We start from the raw sequence: 23,970 nt of genomic DNA on the forward strand, positions 1-23,970 counted from the left end.
CGGAGCCGTATTTTGGTATAAAGTTTTATAACTGCATTTGTACGTATTTATTAAGCAGGTACGGGCGGGGCCACGTCCGTCATATGATTATGTTTTGTTCTGTGGGTACGTAGACATGTGGTGTGGGTTAGTATATGTTTCGTGAGATTTGCGTACGCTTAGAGTTTATCTATATTTTGTGACGGCACTTATCGACCTTCCGTGCGTCGCGTGCCCGTGGACTGCGATTGTAAATTATTGTTTTAACTTACTTGTAATGTTTTGCTAATTTAGGTTAAGATGCATGAGTGCCCAACTAGGGCACGTGTCGCGGCTACGGAGTTGGGTCGTGACACCGTCGTGCCACGAATGAACATAAACATATATACAACAAAAGAAGGCTGTACCCCGTGTAGGCTCGAACAAAGGAGCACTCCAAGACCGCTGAGTAGGAATCCTAAGCTGGCGGCTCACCCAAAGAAGTATTTGTACGTGCGCGGCATGAAACGCATCCCCCGAAGAAAGGGGGTCAGTACGGAATTTGTACTGAGTATGCAAAGTATGAAATACGAGAAGTGGGGGCATAAGCTCGGAATAAGGAGTACGAAAGTAAACATAATAATCGGATTACCAAAATGCTTGCATCGGAGAAGTACAAATCATACATAAAAGTCCGGAAAACATATATAGTGACGAATACCGGACACTTACTCCGGACATAAAGCATGCATGGCGATTACGGAAATCATATGCGAAGTACGTAAAACGAGCATAATAATCAGAATGCTTACTTCTGAACATAAATCATGCATATCAAAAACATATATCATATGCGGTCCATAATGGGACCCGGCGGACGGAACGTGGTCGCCCCTCCTGCCTTGGGCGCCACAACTCATCATACTTCGGAAGTTTTGCATATCTCCGAACTCATCCTCCGTATCATATCATAATTCAGAATCACATCGTATTTCAGAACTCATCATACTTCGTATCATATCATATATCAAAACTCATCATACTTCAAAAAACTCATCATACTTCGGAATATAACAAATGCGCACGATACATACCGGCCCGGGACTCGGCGAAGGAATTAACAATAATGTGCACGAAGCGAAATCGTGAGAATCATATGCAATTTATAACATTTATAAACCATATGCCATGCAAACATTTACAAAGACTTAACAAATTAATCAAAGTGAACCATTATTTACGAATTAGGACAATAGTCTAATCAAGCTTCTTCCGAACGTCCTTCGGGAACACATCAAACAGAACTTTAGAAATCGTAGCTATGTATCGGAATCATAAGTATACGGATCATCATTTCAGACTCATTAGATAAAGATATACTCATACTCGGGGGTCGAAAAAATAGTCATATTAAATTCCTTAAAAAATAAGTCGTTAGAACCAAACATAGAAAGTCGCGGGACCCACGGACGAGCGCCAACCCAATCCGGGCCCGCCTATGAAAATTAGGGTTATTATTCGTTATGGAATCTCCTACGAACGTTTCGAGGCGATCCGAGCTCGTGTACGAAAGTTATGATCGTTCGTAGTTACGGAGCATTTTTAAGAACAAGAAATCCCTGTTTAAAATTTTCTTCTTTAAAATTCAATCATACAAGGGACACAAAGGTCATAATACGACTACATTGAAAAGGTTAACATCAAGAGGTGAATAAAAGTCGTAAACACGCTCGGATCGTAAGAATGGAATTTCCCCGAGGCTCGTATGATTTTTCCCTTACGTCTAAGACATGCCAAAGAAAGAAAGGGTGAGCTTTACATACCTCGTTCGCTCTCCAAGCTAACCCCAAACTCACGTCGTGGACTTCCCAAGATCTACAATACGTCATTAAATATCAAACGTTAGCTAAAGGCATTTAGGAACCCGATTCCAAACAACTACCAAATTCTACAGAATTTGGGGCGGCATTTCCCCGTAAATGCAACACCCGAGAATTAAACCTCGGCCAAATTCATCAACAACAATACCAACAACATTCTAATAACATCAACCATTAATTCAAAACGCACTCTAACATAAACAACCTTCTTTCACATAATGCGACGATATTCACTAATACTCAATTCAACCGCTTACATTCAAACCAACATTCATGTTCCTACATTCAATTACTAATCCGGAACCATTCAGACAACATTCAATAACACTTTAAACAATTCACACAATATTTCCAACAATCCAACCACACCACCACCTTACCCGAAATCTCTCCCCAACTCAGCATAACAACACTAACACATTTCTTTCTTCTAGAACTGATGAACTACACCAACAATCTACACTTTAACAATGTCATTATCATAAATATAGAACCTACATAAGAATTACATGAACTTCCAAATCAGCCCACAACCATTACAACTTCAACTTGAATCATAACACTTCCATTATCAACATAGAATCCACACGACAACAACAACCAACACGCTAAATAAAATTAATTCATTCTTGACATACACATTACATATATACACGGTTCCAACACCATACACACGGCCACAACATCACATTCCAAATTCCATAATTTTCATCCCATTTCTACACACTACAACAACACACAAACATGCTAAATACAATTAGTTCTTCACCCCCTACACACACACATATACACGGCCACACACACACTCACGGCTACATCCCCAACATCCATGTTTTCATGATTTTCATTCATTTCCACACTTCACAACATACACAAACCATACATAGCATATAAAAGAAAAGATTGAACCATACCTTCTTCACCCAATTCTTCCACTCGGCTAGAACTTGTTTTTGCAAGAATGAGTACTTTGCTTGTTCCAACAATTGTTTCATGTTAAAAGAGGACCCTTGATGGTTGGAATTGCTAGAAGAAATTATTTTTTCTTGATCAATTCTTGGTCTTCATTTTTCTTGCACCATGGCCGAATGGTTGCTTGTTGTTTTTCTCCAAGGTTCTTGAAATTTCTAAGTGATAAAATGATGAAGATGATTTAGTTATTCATCTTTGGACCCTTGTATAAACTTCCATGTGGCCATGGCCCACACTACATGTGGCCGGCCACATGCCCAATTTATTTCCATGAATTAAAAGTTTTCTATTATGCACTTTTGGCCCCAAATTTCCTTAATCTTCCATGCCAACAAGTTCATAAGCATTTATGCCTTATAACAAGATCGTGGTCTAAATTCTCGGCTTCGTATTCCGGAATAGTCTTGCGCCTAACTTTTCATAGTTGACTCGGATTATCCCGACGTACAAAATACGGGCTATAACACCCATAGTTCTTATCTTAGAGGAATTGTACATGCTGTGAGTTTATTATTAGTTTGCTAATTCCTTGCCTTTTGTGGCAGAAGGTCTTCCTTTTTGACGGTCTGTTCTTGCTGCATAAATCCTTCAATTTCTTTGAGTTTTATCACTTTTAGTCTTGTCCTGAAGAGGAGTGTCTAGATTCTTTTGAATTTCATATCTAGCACTTTCATTCCTTAAGGAAAGGACTTGTTCCTCGAGGATCTCATTTTCACTTTCTATGTTCTCTTTCTCTCTTCCAGGCTAGAAAAGTTCTTCCTGAGGATGTTGTATTCTTTTATGAATCTGTCCCTCTCTATGTGTCTATTCTCTAATATGTCTAGGTGTTACACCTCGGAAAATTTCATGTCGTTGCCTAGTGAATAGACTACCGCAGGGTAAGAAGTATAAGTTGTTTTTATGAGCAAGAAGTAGTACTTAACGGTTTCCATTAAGATTCCAAAGACGTTTGAAGCACGAGAAGAAAGTTCATTAAAGAATGTTAAGCATAAGTCGTGTTTTGAAAAGGGGTTTGCAAAGCACTGAGTTAACGTGAACTTAATGATGTTCTAAAAAAGAGTTATAACACCCCTTAGGTTGCTAATGAAGTGTTAAAGAGGTTCCATAAGGATTGGAGATCAAACGAGTCGAAGAGAACTAGTTTTTGAAAAGCTGTGGATTGTACGGTTCACTATACGGACCGTATAAAAGATACTGGCCATATATATGACTGTATAACCTGTCCAGAGAAGAGTCTCCACTGGAACCATTATACGGTCACACATACGGACCGTATAAATTGTACGGACCGTATGTGTGTTCGTATAGTTGTGTCGGGACAGATTTTTAAGTTTTAAATAAGGGACCCAAGTTCATTATTTTCAACTCCCATCTTCTCATTTTCTCTCCACACCTCAAGAACCCTCTAGAACTCTCTCCACACTCCATCTACAAGAATCCAAGAGAAATGAAGGATCAACTTCATCAAACCAAGAGAATCAAGTGCAAGAAGCTCTCTAGGGTTGCTTAGAGACAAGAAAACTCTTTGGATTGAAGCTAGGGCTTTTCTTCAAGTGAAAGATTATCATCCAAAACTTGCTCCTACACAATCAAAGGTGAGTTTTATGATTCTTCCATGCTATTGAGACTATTGAGGGGTCGAACGACTTGGATTATGGAAGGAAATAGAAAATGGGTTACAAGCATGAGAATAGTGACATTGTTGATGTTACACCTCGAAATTTTTTTTGTTAATGTGCAGTGAATAGGCTAACGAAGAGCACGAAGTATATGGTAGTTCAATAAGTAAAGAATGACATTTGATGACCCTATGTAAGATTTCAAGACACTCAATGTTAGACGAGAAAGCTTGCCAAGAGAAGTTAAGGCATACGATAAGTATCGGAAGAGATTTACGAGTAACAAGTTAATGATGGCTTAATGATGCTTTGGAGAAGAGTTATAACATCCCTTAGATTGTTAATGAGCTGATAAACAAGTGTCAAGAAGGTTCCATAAGGATTGGAGATCAAACGAGTCGACGAGAACAAGTTCGGAATGGTGGGCATTATACGGCCAAACATCGGCCGTATAAAACATACGGACCGTATGTTCAGCCGTATAATCAGCCCAGAATGACACCCCTCTCTGGACCAAATCTACGGCCAGACATACGGTCAGTATAAATTATACGGACCGTATGTTGGTCCGTAGAAATTGGTCGGGACAGATTTGGTGATTATTAATAAGGGACCAAGTCTCATTTTATTTCATTTCCCTTTCACTCCACTTCTCTCTAAAACATCTCTCTACATTTCTCCCACAAGTATTCAAGAGATATTATTTTTCAACTTCATCAAACCAAGTGAATCAAGTGTAAGAAACCCATTAAAGTTCGTCCAAAACAAGAAATCCAAGTGAAGGTGAAACTAGGGTTTTGCTCAAGTGAGGTGTTTGCACCCAAGGATCATTCCTACACCATCTAAGGTAAGTTTTATGATATTTACATGTTGTTTAAGGTATTTGAAAGTTGAAACACTTGGATTGTAGAAGGAAATAGAAAATGGGTCATGAATGTGGAATAGTGTCACTTTTGAGTAGATGTTTGGATTGAGTCATGATTCTTGATGCATTGTGATTATAATCATGTTATAAATGATGATGAGAACATGGAATAGACATCATATATTAATGAACGTAATCGTGTGATATGACCATGAATATGGATGATTGGAAGTGAATTGAGAAGTAAGGATAATGTCGATGAATAAAGGCTATTGTTATGATGTTGTGAATGTTATTATTGATGATTGGGAGTTGATATATGATACAGAGGAAGTCGTATAAATAAAGGAGATGCTGTCCAATTTTCTCTAGCTTTAGTCGTGTATGCTAAGCTATCGATTCTCTCATGTTAGTATGTACTCTAATGAAGGTAAAAACGTGAGCATTGAAGAAGAATGTGCAAGTGATAGAATAGTTGAACGGAAAGGTATGTAAGGCTAACCCTTCTTTCATAAGGCATGGTTCTTTAGCCAAATATCCATTCTTCTATGAGCCTATGATTCTATCTCTAAAAGCTACTAAGCTCATGATCTTCAATACGTTACGATTGTACTAAGTTCCTTATATGACGAGTAACCCTCTAGAGATAGATGTAATGAATGACGATAGTAATGATGCTAAAGATGCTTATGAGCTATTATGTTTATGTGCCTACGTATGGCTATTATAAAACCCCGAGCTTACATGGCCGGGTAGAATATAGAATATAGAATATATATATATAATGCGCGCGCACCACTGCAGTTGGGTACGGATAACCCTGAGCCTTGGTAGGGCCAGATATGTGAAACACCGAATGTTCATGGTCGGGTATGCTATGTAAAGGCTATGTATAAGCAATGTATATGATATGTAAATGCTATGCATATGATATGAATACGACTATGTTATGAACACATAAATGCTATGAACATGAATATGTGAATGAATACGAGTATGGATAAAAATATGACTACGAATACGAAAATGGATATGAAGTGTAAATGAGTACGGATACAACTACGGGTACGGATATGGACGTATGTACATGGATACGCAATAGAAATGGAATGTCCCTATGAAAAGCAAGTAAGTGTTATGATGATGATACTATTATCTCCCATCCTATGCTATTTCATATGTTGTCTATTATGTTTTTATATTGATGTTGATCATGCTTTACATACTCAGTACATTCTTTGTACTGACGTCCTTTTGTTTGTGGACGCTGCGTCATTCCCGCAGGTGGCCAGGGAGACAGACTTGATCCATAGCTATATTTCCCGGGGACTACATAGCGAAGCTCCATTTCATTCGGAGCTACAGCTTTTGGTACTTATTCTTTTGTGTACATAATTATGGGCACGGCGGAGTCCTGTCCCGCCTATATGATATGACATATCCTTCTTAGAGGCTCGTAGAGATGTGTATATGGTTAGATGTGTTTGGCCTTGTCGGCCTATATTTTGGATATCATTTTGTTAGCCTCGTCGGCTTATGTACATTGATATGGGCATAGTTGCTAATGATGATATAGATGTATTGTTGCCCAATGGGATAAGTATGATTGATGAATAAAAAGTATGAATTAGATATGTGGCTCACCTAGATGTGATGTGAAAGTATGTTAAGAGGTGCCCGGGTGGGTTAGCAAGATGCTTCATCCGCGCTCTCCTAGGTTGGGTCGTGACAGTTAAGTAGCAGCTTAATATGAATCATGATTCTTGATGTGTTGTGATTATAATTATTTTATAAATGATATTAAGAACAGGGGGGAAACATTAAATAAGGATAAATGTAATGTCGTATTATGACTATGGCTATGAATGATTTGAAATGGAATTGGGAAACTTGAATAATGTGGGGTGAAGGAAGATGTTGAAAATGATATGATGAATGTTATAATTGAGGTTTGGGAGTTGATATATGATATGGAGAAGGTTGTATAAACAAAGGAAATGGTGCCCAATTTTCTCTAGCTTTAGTTCAAGCATGCTCATGTTATCGATTAGCTAATGTTAGTACGAACTCTCTTGAAGGTAGAAACGTGAATATTGGAGAGGAACATGCAAGTGATAGAGTAGCTAAACGAAAAGGTATGTAAGGCTAGTCCCTTCTTTCTAAGGCATGAATCATGTGATATGACTTTCCCCTATCTCCCCATGACTTTCTTACATCCCGAAAATTATGAGTCTATGATTATAAAGGCTTCATATGAGATAAAGATAGGTGATACGTTATGAGTACGATAATGATGATGATGAGCCTAAGTTTAAAGATCTTAATTGTGATTATTTGATGTTGTTCATTGTGTTACACTCACCTTATAATGCTAGTTCTTTCAAGGTGAGGCACAATGCTTATGAAACTTCATAATGGAATCGGGAGTTCACGACCTTACGTCACCCCGATAGAATTATAGTTATCTTTACGTTTTTATGCATGATTCATGACAAGTCTATGAAGATGATATTACTCCGTGCCTATATGGCCGGGCAAACACCGCTAAGGCGGGCAGCGCATACACCATGTCTAGATGGCATGGGTAGACACCACTAGTGGGCGGCATGAGATGATTACCCCAGACGCGAGAGGCCTGGACGCGGGCTAATGATGATCACACCGTACCTCTATGGTCGGGCAGCTTATATATATATATATATATATATATATATATATATCATACATGATATGATGATGCTTTTGAAGTAAGTTAGCATGCATTACTCAGTCTTAAGTGACGATCGATTCTGAGTTGTTCCTTACTTGATGTCTCATTGTTTCATCGATGTATTATTGTTGTTTATCCCTTACATACTTAGTACAATGTTCGTACCGACGTCCTTTTCTTTGGACTCTGTGTTCATGCCCATAGGTAGACAGGGAGGTGACCCAGATTCATAGGAGCTATTAGCAGATTTGCAGGAGCACTCCATTACCCCGGAGGTGCTATTTTGAGATATTATTTGGTGTACATACTTGGGGCACGATGGGGTCCTATCCCGTCCTTTGTCTAGTACTCTAGTGGAGGCTCGTAGATACAAATGTGTGGGTAGCATGGTCTCATGAATCCATCATTGTATATTTGTATATAATTTTTGTAGCCATACGGGATTATGTATATCTATGTATAGTTTTGGGGTTTATATATATATATATATATATATATATATATATATATATATATATATATATATATATATATATATATATATGTTCGAGGTTGAGTATGATGACTAGCAGGATGAGCGGTGCTCAGTAGTCAGCTCCGGGTGCCCGTCATGGCCCCATAGCCGGGTCATGACAAAAGTGGTATCAGAGCAGTTCCGTCCTAGGGTGTGTCTACGAGCCATGTCTAGCAGAGTCTCGTTTATGGGTGTGAAGCGCGCCACACTTATAAATAAGAGGCTGCGGGGCATTTAGGGAAAATGACCATTATTCTTCTTATTAGATCATGCTATAGAGCCATGTTATAAAATTTTCTCCTCCCTAATGGTGTCTTATGTTTTCAACTATGCCGGTAAAGAGAAAAGCCACAACTGCCCAGAAGGGCAAGACTACGACAGAAAGGCGGATTGAAAGAGAGCTGCCAACTAATGTAGAAGCAGGTGAATCCCAAAGTGAGGCTCCATCTAATACTTCTCATACCCTGCCTATTATAGAAGAGCGAAAGGGGGCTTCGGCCCGGCTCATGCCTCAGTTCTCGGCCTCGCTACTTGGTCAACAAATAACCGAAGCTATTCAGCTGCGACACGATTAGTTGCGAGCTCGAGCACGGCGGTAGAGAACGGGTTCGGTGACGGAAGGCGACTAGTACTCGGTCTAATTTTATGAGTTTAAACCCTCCAAAATTTTTCGGGTCCAAGTCGGATGAAGACCCGCAAGGTTTTATTGATGAGATGTTGAGAACATTGAAAATTATTCATGCCTCCGATACTGAATCTGTGGAGTTGGCATCTTATAGACTCCGGGATGTGGCGGTCCTTTGGTATAATAATTGGATATCTTCAAGAAAAGAGAATGCACCTCCTCCAGTTTGGTAAGAGTTAATAGACGCCTTCATTCGTCATTATTTGCCATCCGAGGTTCGAAGGGCCCGTACTGACAGGTTCCTGAATTTAAAATAGGGAAAAATGAGTGCCCGGGAGTATAGCCTTCACTTTAATTCATTGGCAAGATATGCTCCGACTATGGTGACCGATATGGGAGATAGAGTGCATAGGTTTGTGAGTGACCTAGGGCCACATTTGTTTAAAGACTGCTTGATAGCTTCGTTGCAAGAGGGGATGGATATTTTCCGTATTCAAGCCCATGCCCAGAACTTAGAAAAATAGCAACATCCGCAAAGGGGTGAGCGCGATATCGATAGAGAGCAGAGTAAAATGGCTAAATCTGTTATACCTCGCATTTTGTATATTTGGATATTCCGAGTTAATGGCGGAAAGTTAAGGACAAGGTGATATTTTTTTTCGATTTTGTTAAGAATGCATAAGTTGTATGTTCATCTTTTATTGGTATGGAGCATTAAGAATAAATTTGGAATAAGGAAAAACTAGGGGTTAAGAGTTGGAAAAAAATTTCATGAAGTAGCCAAAAAGCCAAGGTGGCCGTGGGCCCCACCCATATGTTGGCCAATTGTTTTAAGCCATAAAGGGGGCCATGTGTTCACTTCATATTTATACATGTATAATTTATGATCATGCAAGACATATTCATCAACCTTAGAAATTTCTAGAAAATTGGAGAAAAATTGGAAAAGAAAAAAAAGGGAAAAAAAGTGCACATGACCAGCCATGTGCCTATGGCTATATATATATATATATATATATATATATATAATGTGTATTCATTATTTTGCAAAGCCTAGAAAACTCAAGAGAAAGAAAAGAAAGACAGAGAAGAAGAGATTCGGCCATGGTGGCCGAACAAAGGGTAGCAAGTTTGGTCAAGAAAATTATTTTCTTCATGCTTTCCTACTAATTGGAAGGTTCTCGTCGACGTGGAGTAGTTGTCGGAACAAGGAAACCATTCGTTTTAGCTATGAAGGATCCTAGCCGAGTGAAGGATTGAAAGGAGAAGGTAAGATTCAATCCTCCTTTACATGTTTTATGGATGTTTTGGACGTGTCATAGTGCATGAAAATGGATGGAAATCATGAAATGTTGTATGATGGTGTGTGGCCGTGGATATGGATTGTTTATGTAGAAGGAATGAATTGATTTTATGTAGTATTTTGGTGATTTTATGTAGTATTTTGGTTGTTGTTTGTTGTGGATTATGTAATGAAAGTGAGGGTTTGATGACTCAAATGGAAGTCGTAATTGTTGTGGGCTGATTTAGAACATAATGCAATTTTGATATAGTTGTTTGAATTGATGAAAATGATAATGCTAACGTATGGAATTGTTGATATAGTTTATGAATTTGGAAGAAAAATGTGTTATTGATATTCCTAATGTAGTTGGAAGTTTTCGGTGGAGTGGCCTATTGGTTGGGTTGTTTTAAATATTGTATGGATTGCTTGGAATGTTCTTAAATCATGTGTGAATGGTTGCGGATTAGTAATCGAATATATGAGCATTGGTATTGAATTGATCGTATGTAGTTTATTTGAATATAAATGAAATGTTGTCAAATTGTGTAGAAAGGAATTAATAATGTTAGAATGCGTTTTAAATCACTTATGGATATTGTTAGTATGGTTCTTGGTTTGGTTGTTGTTGATTTGGCCGAGTTGAATTCTCGGGGATGTTGAAATTATAGGGGAAATGCTGCCAAATTTTTGTAGACAAAGTGTTAATTTGGAATTGGATTCCTAAGTGTTATGGCTAATGGTTGATACCTAATGACATTGTTGTAGATCGTGAGAAGTCGAGACGTAAGTTCGGATTAGCTTAGGAAGCGGCTAAGGTATGTAAAGCTCACCCCTTCTTTCTTTTGGCATGTCCTAGTTGTAATTAGGCTATGACACGAGTTTCGAGGTAACTCCGCTCTTAAATTCCAAGCATGTTCATGATTTATAATTGTTTATTGATGTTAGTATTCATAATATGGTCATGCTACGGTCTTTATGTCTCCGACATGATTGGATTAGAATGTTGCATAACCGGTTTTGTTCCTAAAGAATCTTACGTCTAGAAATGTCCGTAACTTTCGTAAAAGAACCGGATTGCTTTGAAACGTTTGTAGAAAGTTTTGTAACGTATAATAACTTTGATTTTCATAGGCGGGCTCGGAATGATTTGATATACGACTATGGTCCCTACGATACCTTGATATACTTATGATATTTGATATGTTTCCGAGTACCGTCTGAAAGATTTTTGATATAACTATTGTCCCGATTTTCAAATGACGATCCGTTTAGACTACTTCATTGAGCCTCTGAAAATGATTTATGTGCATATGGTTTCTCACTACTCTGCTCGTGCGAAGCTCAATATGTCCTTCACTGAGTCCCGGGCCAGGACACGCATTCGTGCACATTCCACTGCATTATTCACCGAGTCCCTTGCTAGCGGGGCCGGGACACACTATATATATATATATATATATGATGATGTGGGGTTGGCGGCAGGATGGCATACCGAGTCCCTTGCTAGCGGGGCCGGACACGCTATTCACCGAGTCCCTCACTGTAGGGTCGGGGGCCGGTATATATATATATATACATGTATGCATACATGATGACGATATGATTTTACTTACCGCGTCCCTCATTAGAGGGCCGGGACACGTTATACGTATACTTTATATATGCATATTATGATTTTACGCACCGAGTCCCTCCATAGAGGGCCGGGACACGCTATATGTTTTACAATGATTTTATGACATTGACATGCATGATTTATGTTTTCAAAATCAAGTCTTATGATATTCTATACTCTTTACTTCAGTATGATCCCGCTTATTGTATTTCATGCTTTACATGCTCAGTACATATTCCGTACTAACCCCCTTTCTTCGGGGGCTGCGTTTCATGCCGCGCAGGTACACCCAGGTGAGCTGAAGATATTAGCAAAAGATGTTCCAGCGGGATTGGCGAGCTCCATTTTCTCCGGAGTGCTGCCGAGTCAGAGTATTATGTTATGGTTTCATGTTCTGTGTTAGAGACTTTGCAGACAGTGTCGTGGGTATAAGATGTCGGTTATGTAAACGGCTATGTAAGCCGATGTATTATTACGTATTGTATTATAAGTTTTATACGTTACAGATTTTATTTGATTCGAGAAAGGTAAAAAGCATATTGATCTTCGAAAAACATTCATTATGTGTTTGTGTCATGGTTTGGGGGCCAGCATGATTATGAGTATTACGAGAGTCAGCGGGTTCGCTCGGCCCTAAATAAGGGTCGGGTGCCCATCACACCCTATCGGATTAAGGGTGTGACAAATTGGTATCAGAGCAGTTCGTCCTAGGGGTTGTCTGCAAAGTCGTGTCCGGTAGAGTCCTGTTTATGGTGTGAAGCCGGCCACATTTATAAACAGGAGGCTACGGGGCATCTAGGATGGTTACTCTTCTTTCACCTCTTAGATCGTGCCATAGAGCCAAGTCATAGGAAATGAGATATCTTATGCTAACCTTCGATTTCAGCGGAAGAACGACAATGATCGAAGAAGGTGACCGACGATATTGGAAGTTACAAAGCACGCAGGTAAGCAAAGGTACGGAAGATATATGTCAAGTAAGGTATTGACGTACGATTGAAATGTAAAGTTGAAAAGTTTGAAAAGGAAAAGTAAACAAGAAAGGGTAACACATGTAGTTGTGTTGAGCATACGAGGTAAGTCCATTATTTTCAGACTTTCACGAATATCGAGAGCCCTGTGCGGCTGTGACACGATACGATATGATATGATGTATGTATGTGATGATGGCCCTGTGAGGCACTGTTGGTATTTCCTGCGTGCAGGTTTTGGGATAGTAAGGAATACAGAGGAAACTCTGCCAAAATTTTTCTAGAAATAATACGAGAATGAGATATAAGTTTGGAATGTATTTTGAAAAAGTCGTGTTAATAGTAACGATGGGAGTTAGCTGAGCTGTGAGTATGGCTGGCCCTTTTAGGAATAAGTTAACTGTGGAATGGGTGATGATAGTAAATAGGAGTTCGATGGGGATAAGGTAATAAGGAATTTGGAACGGATTGGTGTTACTGAGAGATGATTTAAAAAGGGCCGGTAGATTTGGATAGGGTGATATATTAAGGCATCGGTTGAACCGATAAGTAGAAGAAAAATATGATAAGATTATAGTCACGGGAAGTAATGATACGAGTAAGACAGTGGTATGAAGGAAAAAGAACAGTGACGGATAGGAAGGCATTAATAAGACAGCTAATGAGATGTGTTGTGAGGACGTTTTGGAATATGCTAAGATCTCAACTTACCCTAGATTATGTGACGAGGGTCATGCGCTGAGGTGGATGCGATCATACCAGCGTTAAAGCATCGTATTTCATCAAAGTTTCAAAGTTAAGCGTGCTGGAGTGAGAGAAATTTTAGGATGGGTGACCCCCCTGGGAAGTTTTCGTAAAATCTTACAAATTCAGACGTAGGAAGAAAATGAGAAGCTAGAGTAATTTAAGGAAAATTAGAGTCTGCGGAGCGGACAGAAACCTTAAGAGGTCGAGTAGGACGGGGCGGATCAGGTCGGTGAAAAAATGGAGTTAATGGAAGGAAGGAATAAGAAGGAAGCGAGACATTAGTGTAGAAATAGGTTATAACGTGTATAACGGAGGATACGAGTGCCATGAGTGATGGGACTGTGAAAGGCTAAGTTATAAGAAGGCGAGGAACGAAGTAGAGCGAAGGCTAGAAGATGACCGGTACGATATAGATAGACGTGGGTGAACAGAATATGTTTTGAAAATGAGAAAAGGATTATAAAATGAGAAAAGGGATTATATAGGAGTAGAGTGCCCTGTATGACGTAAGGGTAGCATAAGACTCCTCGTGTGCAGAATAAAAGATAGGCATAAACGGGAGAAATGATGAGGCGATACCAAAGGAAGCACCCGAGATGAGTTGCAATAAAAATAAAAAAAAAACAAAATTCCAAGAGGACTTTGGGTACTTATCGTCGGAGTAAAAGCACGACCTAATTGAGGTTGGAAATAAGGACGTAGGGCAAAATATAAATGGATAATGGTATAAGTACACCCCTAAAGGGGGGAAGCGGGAGAGAGAAATGCAAAGGCGAGATGGAAACAATCGACATGGTAATGTTTGATATGGATGCCTGAGCTACAATGAGACCCTTACTAAAATAAGTTAGTAAGATTGGGAAACCAGCAATAAGCGGATAAAAGTCAGGATGGTATTTAAAGTAGAGCGAGAAGTTTTGCAGAGACTTTGAATGACATAACGCTAGGAAACGGACGTGTACGAAGAAAAAGAGTATGACAAGAGGATGGTATTGAATAGCTTAAGAGATAGTATGAAGGATAACGATGCTATATTAGATTAAGGGCCAAGGTGTCGGCTATAGAGTTGTTCGTTAATGCTGTGGCAACTTGTAAGTAATGAAGAAGAAGGAATAGAAAACCCTTTATGGTAGAAGGTGAGAAAGTCAAGAGTGATTAAAGGAAAAGGAAGAAATATGACAAAATAGGACGAGCGAGTTTTGGAATGAACAATATATAGAGTAGAATAAACGGGAGACGGAAGGACCATGTCTAAGGCTGAACGTACTTTATACAAGTGGTATAAGGTCAGTGATGCCACCTGTAAGTATTGGTATGCTAAGAATAAGGCTAAGTAAGTATTTGATAAGAAGAGTAATGGCATAGCGAGGACAATGCAGTTATGATATTTCGGGTACACCACAGGGAAAATGAACGATGGTTTAAGCCAATTATCCAAAACAGAATCAGTATTGAAGACAGATGAGACGCGCCTATGGTGGAACTAATGAACTGTCGCGACACCGGTTGTAAGGCAAGAGAAGGGAAGACAAGGTAAAACATAAGGACTAGTAAAGCGACGTTGAGGTACCCCTTGGGCTAATCTGAACGCCTTCGTACATTTTTTTTTGCAGAGATGGTAACATAATGTAGGACAGGAGAGTGAAGAGCGAGAAAGATTTCCGAGCAAAAGGTACAGAAAGGATGTCGGCAAAGAGGAATGAACCCAAAAGGACATTTGGAATAACAGTGACAGTTGGAATAAAAAGGAACAGCGAGGAGTAGTTGGGAAAAATTTTGAAGGGAAGAGAGAATGCTGCTCCCATGCAGGAAAATAAAAGAGTCCACCGGATGTTAGAAGAAGGTTTATGGACCACTAAGTAATCCAAACGTGAGAACATATGCTATAGAATCACGGGAAGTATCAACGTGAAGCTATACCCAGCTATGATGATACAAAGTCGGCATCGGAAAGCTAACAAGGAATAAGAGTCCATTTGAAAGGACCTTTAATATGGGGAAATCGGATATATGAGCAAGGGAACAAGAAAAAGGGAGTACCGTAGGGCGATAGATGGCTATGGCATGATAAGTCAAGGCTACAATAATGGAGACAAAGATTCGGGTAAGAATGAAATGTTAGCTAAATTCCGGTCAAATACATGAAGGCAAGGAAGCGGAAAAAAAGTGGATTGCAGGCAATGAAGGAATTAAGTAAGAACGAGAAGAGACTGACGTATGGTTTAAGGTAGGATTAAGCAACTGATAATCGAACCCTAAGGGAGGATAACCGTTCCCAAGGAGGAAAGGGTATTACACCCCGTAATTCCTGTACATTGGGATCTGTGGGAGGTATCGTCAATGGGATGCAAAGTCCTAAGTACTTGTGGTACGATTATAAGGATCCGAGTTCATGTGACGAGACAATAGCAGGGAGGAGACGACTCGAGAGGCTGAAGAGAAAATGAAGAAGGAACGTAATCGATTGATGAAATTGCATGCCGTGGTGATAAAGGAATTCCCCCAAGATCCTTAGAAGACTTTACGAGACTAGTTGAACATTCGAGGACGAATGTTCTAAAGGGGGGAAGGATGTTATACCTCGCATTTTGTACATTTGGATATTCCGAGTTAATGGCGGAAAGTTAAGGACAAGGTGATATTTTTTTCGGTTTTGTTAAGAATGCATAAGTTGTATGTTCATCTTTTATTGGTATGGAGCATTAAGAATAAATTTGGAATAAGAAAAAACTAGGGGTTAAGAGTTGGAAAAAAATTTCATGAAGTAGCCAAAAAGCCAAGGTGGACGTGGGCCCCACCCATATGTTGGCCAATTGTTTTAAGCCATAAAGGGGGCCATGTGTTCACTTCATATTTATACATGTATAATTTATGATCATGCAAGACATATTCATCAACCTTAGAAATTTCTAGAAAATTGGAAAAGAAAAAAAGGGAAAAAAAGTGCACATGACCGGCCATGTGCCTATGGCTATATATATATGTAAGTGATGAAGACATGAGACATATTCATTATTTTGCAAAGCCTAGAAAACTCAAGAGAAAGAAAAGAAAGATAGAAAAGAGAGAGTTCGGCCATGGTGGCCGAACAAGGGTGCCATGGAAGCTTGGTCAAGAAAATTATTTTCTTCATGCTTTCCTACTAATTGGAAGGTTCTCGTCGACGTGGAGTAGTTGTCGGAACAAGGAAACCATTCGTTTTAGCTATGAAGGATCCTAGCCGAGTGAAGGATTGAAAGGAGAAGGTAAGATTCAATCCTCCATTTACATGTTTTATGGATGTTTTGGACGTGTCATAGTGCATGAAAATGGATGGAAATCATGAAATGTTGTATGATGGTGTGTGGCCGTGGATATGGATTGTTTATGTAGAAGGAATGAATTGATTTTATGTAGTATTTTGGTTGTTGTTTGTTGTGGATTATGTAATGAAATGAAGGTTTGATGACTCAAATGGAAGTCGTAATTGGTGTGGGCTGATTTAGAACATAATGCAATTTTGATATAGTTGTTTGAATTGATGAAAATGATAATGCTAACGTATGGAATTGTTGATATAGGTTATGAATTTGGAAGAAGAAAATGTGTTATTGATATTCCTAATGTAGTTGGAAGATTTCGGGTGGAGTGGCCTATTGGTTGGGTTGTTTTAAATATTGTATGGATTGCTTGGAATGTTCTTAAATCATGTGTGAATGGTTGCGGATTAGTAATCGAATATATGAGCATTGGTATTGAATTGATCGTATGTAGTTTATTTGAATATAAATGAAATGTTGTCAAATTGTGTAGAAAGGAATTATTGATGTTAGAATGCGTTTTAAATCACTTATGGATATTGTTAGTATGGTTCTTGGTTTGGTTGTTGTTGATTTGGCCGAGTTGAATCCTCGGGGATGTTGAAATTATAGGGGAAATGCTGCCAAAATTTTTGTAGACAAAGTGTTAATTTGGAATTGGATTCCTAAGTGTTATGGCTAATGGTTGATACCTAATGACATTGTTGTAGATCGTGAGAAGTCGAGACGTAAGTTCGGATTAGCTTAGGAAGCGGCTAAGGTATGTAAAGCTCACCCCTTCTTTTCTTTTGGCATGTCCTAGTTGTAATTAGGCTATGACACGAGTTTCGAGGTAACTCCGCTCTTAAATTCCAAGCATGTTCATGAATTATAATTGTTTATTGATGTTAGTATTCATAATATGGTCATGCTACGGTCTTTATGTCTCCGACATGATTGGATTAGAATGTTGCATAACCGGTTTTGTTCCTAAAGAATCTTACGTCTAGAAATGTCCGTAACTTTCGTAAAAAGAACCGGATTGCTTTGAAACGTTCGTAGAAAGTTTTGTAACGTATAATAACTTTGATTTTCATAGGCGGGCTCGGAATGATTTGATATACGACTATTGTCCCTACGATACCTTGATATACTTATGATATTTGATATGTTTCCGTGTACCGTCCGAAAGATTTTTGATATAACTATTGTCCTGATTTTTAAATGACGATCCGTTTAGACTACTTCATTGAGTCTCTGAAAATGATTTATGTGCATATGGTTTCTCCTTTACTGCTCGTGCGAAGCTCAATATGTCCTTCACTGAGTCCCGAGCCAGGACACGCATTCGTGCACATTCCACTGCATTATTAACCGAGTCCCTCACTAGAGGGCCGGGACACGATATATATATATATATATATGATGATGTGATGATGTGGGGTTGGCGGCCAGGATGGCATACCGAGTCCTTTGCTAGCGGGGCCAGGACACGCTATTCACCGAGTCCCTCACTAGAGGGCCGGGTACGGTATATATATATATATATGTACATGCACGCATACATGATGACGACATGATTTTACTTACCGCGTCCCTCATTAGAGGGCCGGGACACGTTATATGTATACTTTATATATGCATATTATGATTTTACGCACCGAGTCCCTCCATAGAGGGCGGACACGCTATATGTTTTTACAATGATTTTATGACATTGACATGCATGATTTATGTTTTCAAAAGCAAGTCTTATGATTTTCTATACTCTTTACTTCAGTATGATCCCGCTTATTGTATTTCATGCTTTACATGCTCAGTACATATTCCGTACTAACCCCCTTTCTTCGGGGGCTGCGTTTAAATGCCGCGCAGGTACACCCAGGTGAGCTGAAGATATTAGCAAAAGATGTTCCGGCGGGATTGGCGAGCTCCATTTTCTCCGAGTTTCACGAGTCGGTATTATGTTATGGTTTCATATTACGTATTAGAGACTTTGCGAACGATTAGCGTCGTGGGTATAAGATGTCGGTTATGTAAACGGCTATGTAAGCCGATGTATTATTATGTATTGTATTATAAGTTTTATACGTTACAGATTTTATTTGATTCGAGAAAGGTAAAAAGCATATTGATCTTCGAAAAACTTTCATTATGTGTTTGTGTCATGGTTTGGGGGCCAGCATGATTATGAGTATTACGAGGGTCAGCGGGTTCGCTCGGCCCTAAATAAGGGTCCGGTGCCCATCACACCCTATCGGATTAAGGGTGTGACAAAATCTATGGGTGCCGGTAGCGACCATAGAGGGGGATCAAGGCAGGCACATTTTAGATATTCAGGCTAGTCAGCGACTAGTGCACCTCCCCGGTTTACAGGTAGGAGATTTGATTTCTCCATTCATTCAGGATAGGGTCAGAGTTCGAGGGTCTCAGGTTCTCAGATTGGAGGTGATCCTAGCCAGGAGAGACCACCAGTACCGCGATGTAGCCAGTGCGGTAAATTACATTCCGGACAGTGTCGCCGAGGTTCAGATGCTTGCTATGCCTGTGGTCAGGTTAGGCATATGATGCGAGATTATCCATCGATGAGTGGTAGAGTTGGGGTTCAGCCTACAGGATCAGCGGCTAGTTCTTCTTCTGTGCGCCCGATAGGGCAGACTCCCCAGATTCTCGCAGGTCGAGGTAGAGGCAGAGGGGGAGCATCCACTTCAAGTGGCACCCAGCCCCGTATTTATGCTCTAGTCAGACGTCAGGATCTCGAGTCCTCCCCGAATGTGGTTACAGGTATACTATCTATATTTTCTCATGAGGTTTATGCATTGATAGATCCGGGTTCCACATTATCTTATATTACTCCTTACATTACTGGCCGTATTGGGGTGAAACCCGAGCCAATTAAACCTTTTGAGGTATCTACTTCGGTTGGTGATCGCGTGATAGCTAGACAAGTATACAAGAATTGTGTAATTGTGGTATGTGATCGCCAGACTAAAGTTGATTTAATTGAGCTGGAAATGTTAGATTTTGATGTGATTATGGGCATGGATTGGTTGGCTTCATATTATGCCAATGTCGATTGCCAAATGAAAGTTGTTCGATTCCAATTTCTAGGAGAACCCGTGCTTAAATGGAAGGGTAATACAACATCTCCTAGAGGTAGGTTTATTTCCTACCTTAAGGCAAGGAAGATGATAGCTAAAGGCTATATTTATCACCTAGTCCGAGTTCGTGACACCGAAGCAAAGCCACCGACTTTTCAATCTGTCCCGGTTGTGAACGAATTTTCAGATGTATTTCCAGATGAACTCCCAGGTCTTCCTCCGGAAAGAGAGATTGACTTTGCTATTGATGTGTTACCGGATACTAAACCAATCTCTATCACTCCTTACCACATAGCTCCTGCAGAATTGAAAGAGCTGAAGGCTCAATTAAAAGATTTGGTTGAGAAGGGGTTTATTAGGCCCAGTTCATCACCGTGGGGAGCACCAGTCCAATTTGTGAGAAATAAAGATGGTTCCATATGGATGTGCATTGATTATAGACAACTGAATAAAGTGACGATAAAGAACAAATATCCTCTCCCAAGAATTGATGATATGTTTGACCAATTACAGGGTGCCAAGTGGTTTTCCAAAATAGATTTGAGGTCAGGTTATCATCAAGTGAGAGTTAGAGAAGAAGATATTCCTACAACAACTTTCAGAACGAGATATGGCCACTATGAGTTTCGGGTAGTGTCATTTGGGTTGACCAATGCTCCGGCAGTGTTTATGAATTTGATGAATAATGTATTCAGGCCTCTCTTAGATCTGTTTGTGATTGTGTTCATTGATGATATTCTTGTATACTCTCGGACAGAATTCGAGCATGCAGACCATTTACACATTGTCCTTGGGATTCTTCGTACTCGTGAAATGAGTGCAAAATTTTCAAAATACGAGTTTTGGTTAAATTCTGTGACTTTTCTGGGCCATGGTATTTCAGCTGATGGCATTCAAGTTGATACTCAGAAAATTGAAGCTGTGAAGACTTGGCCAAGGCCCACAACACTACGAATTTCGTAGTTTTTAATTAGCGGTTACTATAGAAGATTTGTAGAAGGGTTTTTCTCTATTTCGAGACCATTGACGAAGCTAACTCGGGAAATCAGCGAAATTTCAATGGACTGATTCTTGTGAACGCAGTTTCCAAGAATTGAAGGATAGACTAACTTCGGCCCCAGTCTTGACACTCCCAAAAGGGCCAGATTGTTATGTTGTATATTGTGATGCCTCTGGTATTGGGTTAGGATGTGTGTTGATGCAGCATGGTAAAGTCATTGCCTATGCTTCAAGGCAGTTGCAGAAACATGAGAAGAATTACCCAACCCATGACCTTGAATTAGCTGCGCATTAAAGATGTGGAGACACTATTTGTATGGCGTTCATGTTGATATTTATACAGATCATAAGAGTCTCCATTATATTTTCAAACAGAAGGAGTTGAATCTTCAACAGAGACGGTGGTTGGAATTATTGAAAGATTATTATGTGAGTATTTTATACCATCCTGGGAAGGCGAATGTAGTGGCTGATGCACTTAGCCGCAAATCAATGGGTAGCCTATGTGAGGTACCTTCAGAAAAGAAAGAACTAATCCATGAGCTCCACCAACTAGCTAACCTTAGAGTTCGCCTAATTGATTCGGATAATGCAGGAATTAGCATTCACAATCCAACTGTTTCATCCTTGGACATGGAGGTGAAAGAGCTTCAATATGAAGATCCTCAGTTGAGCCACTATAGAGATACATTTCATGAGAAAGAGAAGTCTCCATTTGAAATCTCTACAGATGGAGTTCTTAGGTACCGAGACAGGCTATGTGTTCCGAATGTTACCAAACTACGTCGGATTATGGGAGAAGCTCATTATTCTCGGTATTCTATTCACCCAGGGGCAACAAAAATGTAACACGATCTTAAGCTAATGTATTGGTGGGATGGAATGAAGAAGGACATAACGGAATTTGTGGCTCAATGTCCAAATTGCCAACAAGTGAATATTGAACATCAAAAGCCAGGAGGATTATTGCAAGCAATGGAGATTCCAAAGAAGCGGAATGGGAGGTGATCAACATGGATTTTATTGTAGGGCTACCTCGTTCCCGAAGCAAGTATGATTCCATATGGGTAATCGTGGACAGACTCACGAAATCAGCTCATTTTCTTCCAGTCAAAACCACCTATTCGGCAGAAGATTATGCAAGGTTGTATCTCAAGGAGATTGTGCGACTTCATGGTGTCCTGTATCTACTATCACAGATCGAGGAGCCCAATTTACAGCTAAATTCTGGAAGTCTTTCCCAGAAGGTTTAGGTACTCAGGTAAGGCTTAGCACAACATTTCATCCACTGGCCCGACGGGCAAGCCGAACGCACCATTCATACCTTGGAAGATATGTTACGGGCATGTGTGCTAGATTTTGGTGGTAGTTGGCATGACCACTTACCTCTCATTGAGTTCGCATACAACAACAACTATCACTCCAGTATTCAAATGGCCCCGTATGAAACTCTATATGGAAGAAAGTGCAGATCGCCAATTGGATGGTTTGAAGTCGGGGAGACACAATTAATAGGTCCAGAATTGATTCAGCAAGCGATGGAAAAGATCAAGGTTATCCCAGATTGACTGTTGACAGCCTAAAGTCGCCAAAAATCTTATGCGGACAACCGTCGGCGAGACTTAGAATTCCAAGTTGACGATTGGGTGTTCTTAAAGGTATCACCGATGAAAGGCGTGATGAGATTTGGTAAGAAAGAAAAATTGAGTCCTCGATACATTGGACCTTATAAGATTGTCCATGAGAATAGGCCAAGTAGCATATGAATTGGACTTACCCTCAGGACTGGAATCAGTCCATCTAGTTTTTCACGTATCAATGCTATGAAAATGTGTTGGAGATCCTACTAGGATTGTCCCGGTAAATGATGTTCAAGTGACAGAAAAGTTGGTTTATGAAGAGGTACCTATTGCTATACTAGATAGGCAAGTACGGAGACTTAGAAATAAAGAGGTAGCCTCAGTTAATGTTTTATGGAGAAACAATAACAGAGAAGAAATGACATGGGAAGCGGAAGAAAATATGAAGTCCAAGTACCCACTCTTGTTTCTACCCCGGAAGAGATTCAGGATGAGACATCAATATTATGAGGTATGTATGTTTTCTTTTCATGTATTTGGGTCGTGTATGGCCAAATTTTATTGCTATTGTGTTGCAGCCCCGTGAGGCATTGTTATTGTGGGCTGTTGTGATAGGATGGTAGTGCTATATTATTGGGGAAACTCTGGCAAAATTTTCGTAGAATTCCCGAGAACCTAACATTCGAGGACGAATGCTTTTAAAGGGGGGAAGAATGTTACACCTCAAAAAATTTCATGTCGTTGCCTAGTGAATAGACTACCGCAAGGTAAGAAGTATATGTTGTTTTTATAAGCAAGAAGTAGCACTTAACGGTTTCCATTAAGATTCCAAAGACGTTTGAAGCACGAGAAGAAAGTTCATTAAAGAATGTTAAGCATAAGCCGTGTTTTGAAAACGGGTTTGCAAAGCACCGAGTTAACTTGAACTTAATGATGTTCTAAAGAAGAGTTATAATGCCCCTTAGGTTGCTAATGAAATGTTAAACAAGTGTTAAGAAGGTTCCATAAGGATTGGAGATCAAACGAGTCGAAGAGAACAAGTTCGGAAAGCTGTGGATTGTACGGACCGTATAAAAGATACTGGCCGTATATATGACCATATAACCTGTCCAGAGAAGAGTCTCCACTGGAACCATTATACGCTCACATATACGGACCGTATAAATTGTACGGACCGTATGTGTGTCTGTATAGTTGTGTCGGGACAGATTTTTAAGCTTTAAATAAGGGACCCAAGTTCATTATTTTCAT

The sequence above is a fragment of the Lycium ferocissimum genome, chromosome 2, assembly GCF_029784015.1.
Source record: "Lycium ferocissimum isolate CSIRO_LF1 chromosome 2, AGI_CSIRO_Lferr_CH_V1, whole genome shotgun sequence".
In the NCBI taxonomy this organism is placed as follows: domain Eukaryota; kingdom Viridiplantae; phylum Streptophyta; class Magnoliopsida; order Solanales; family Solanaceae; genus Lycium; species Lycium ferocissimum.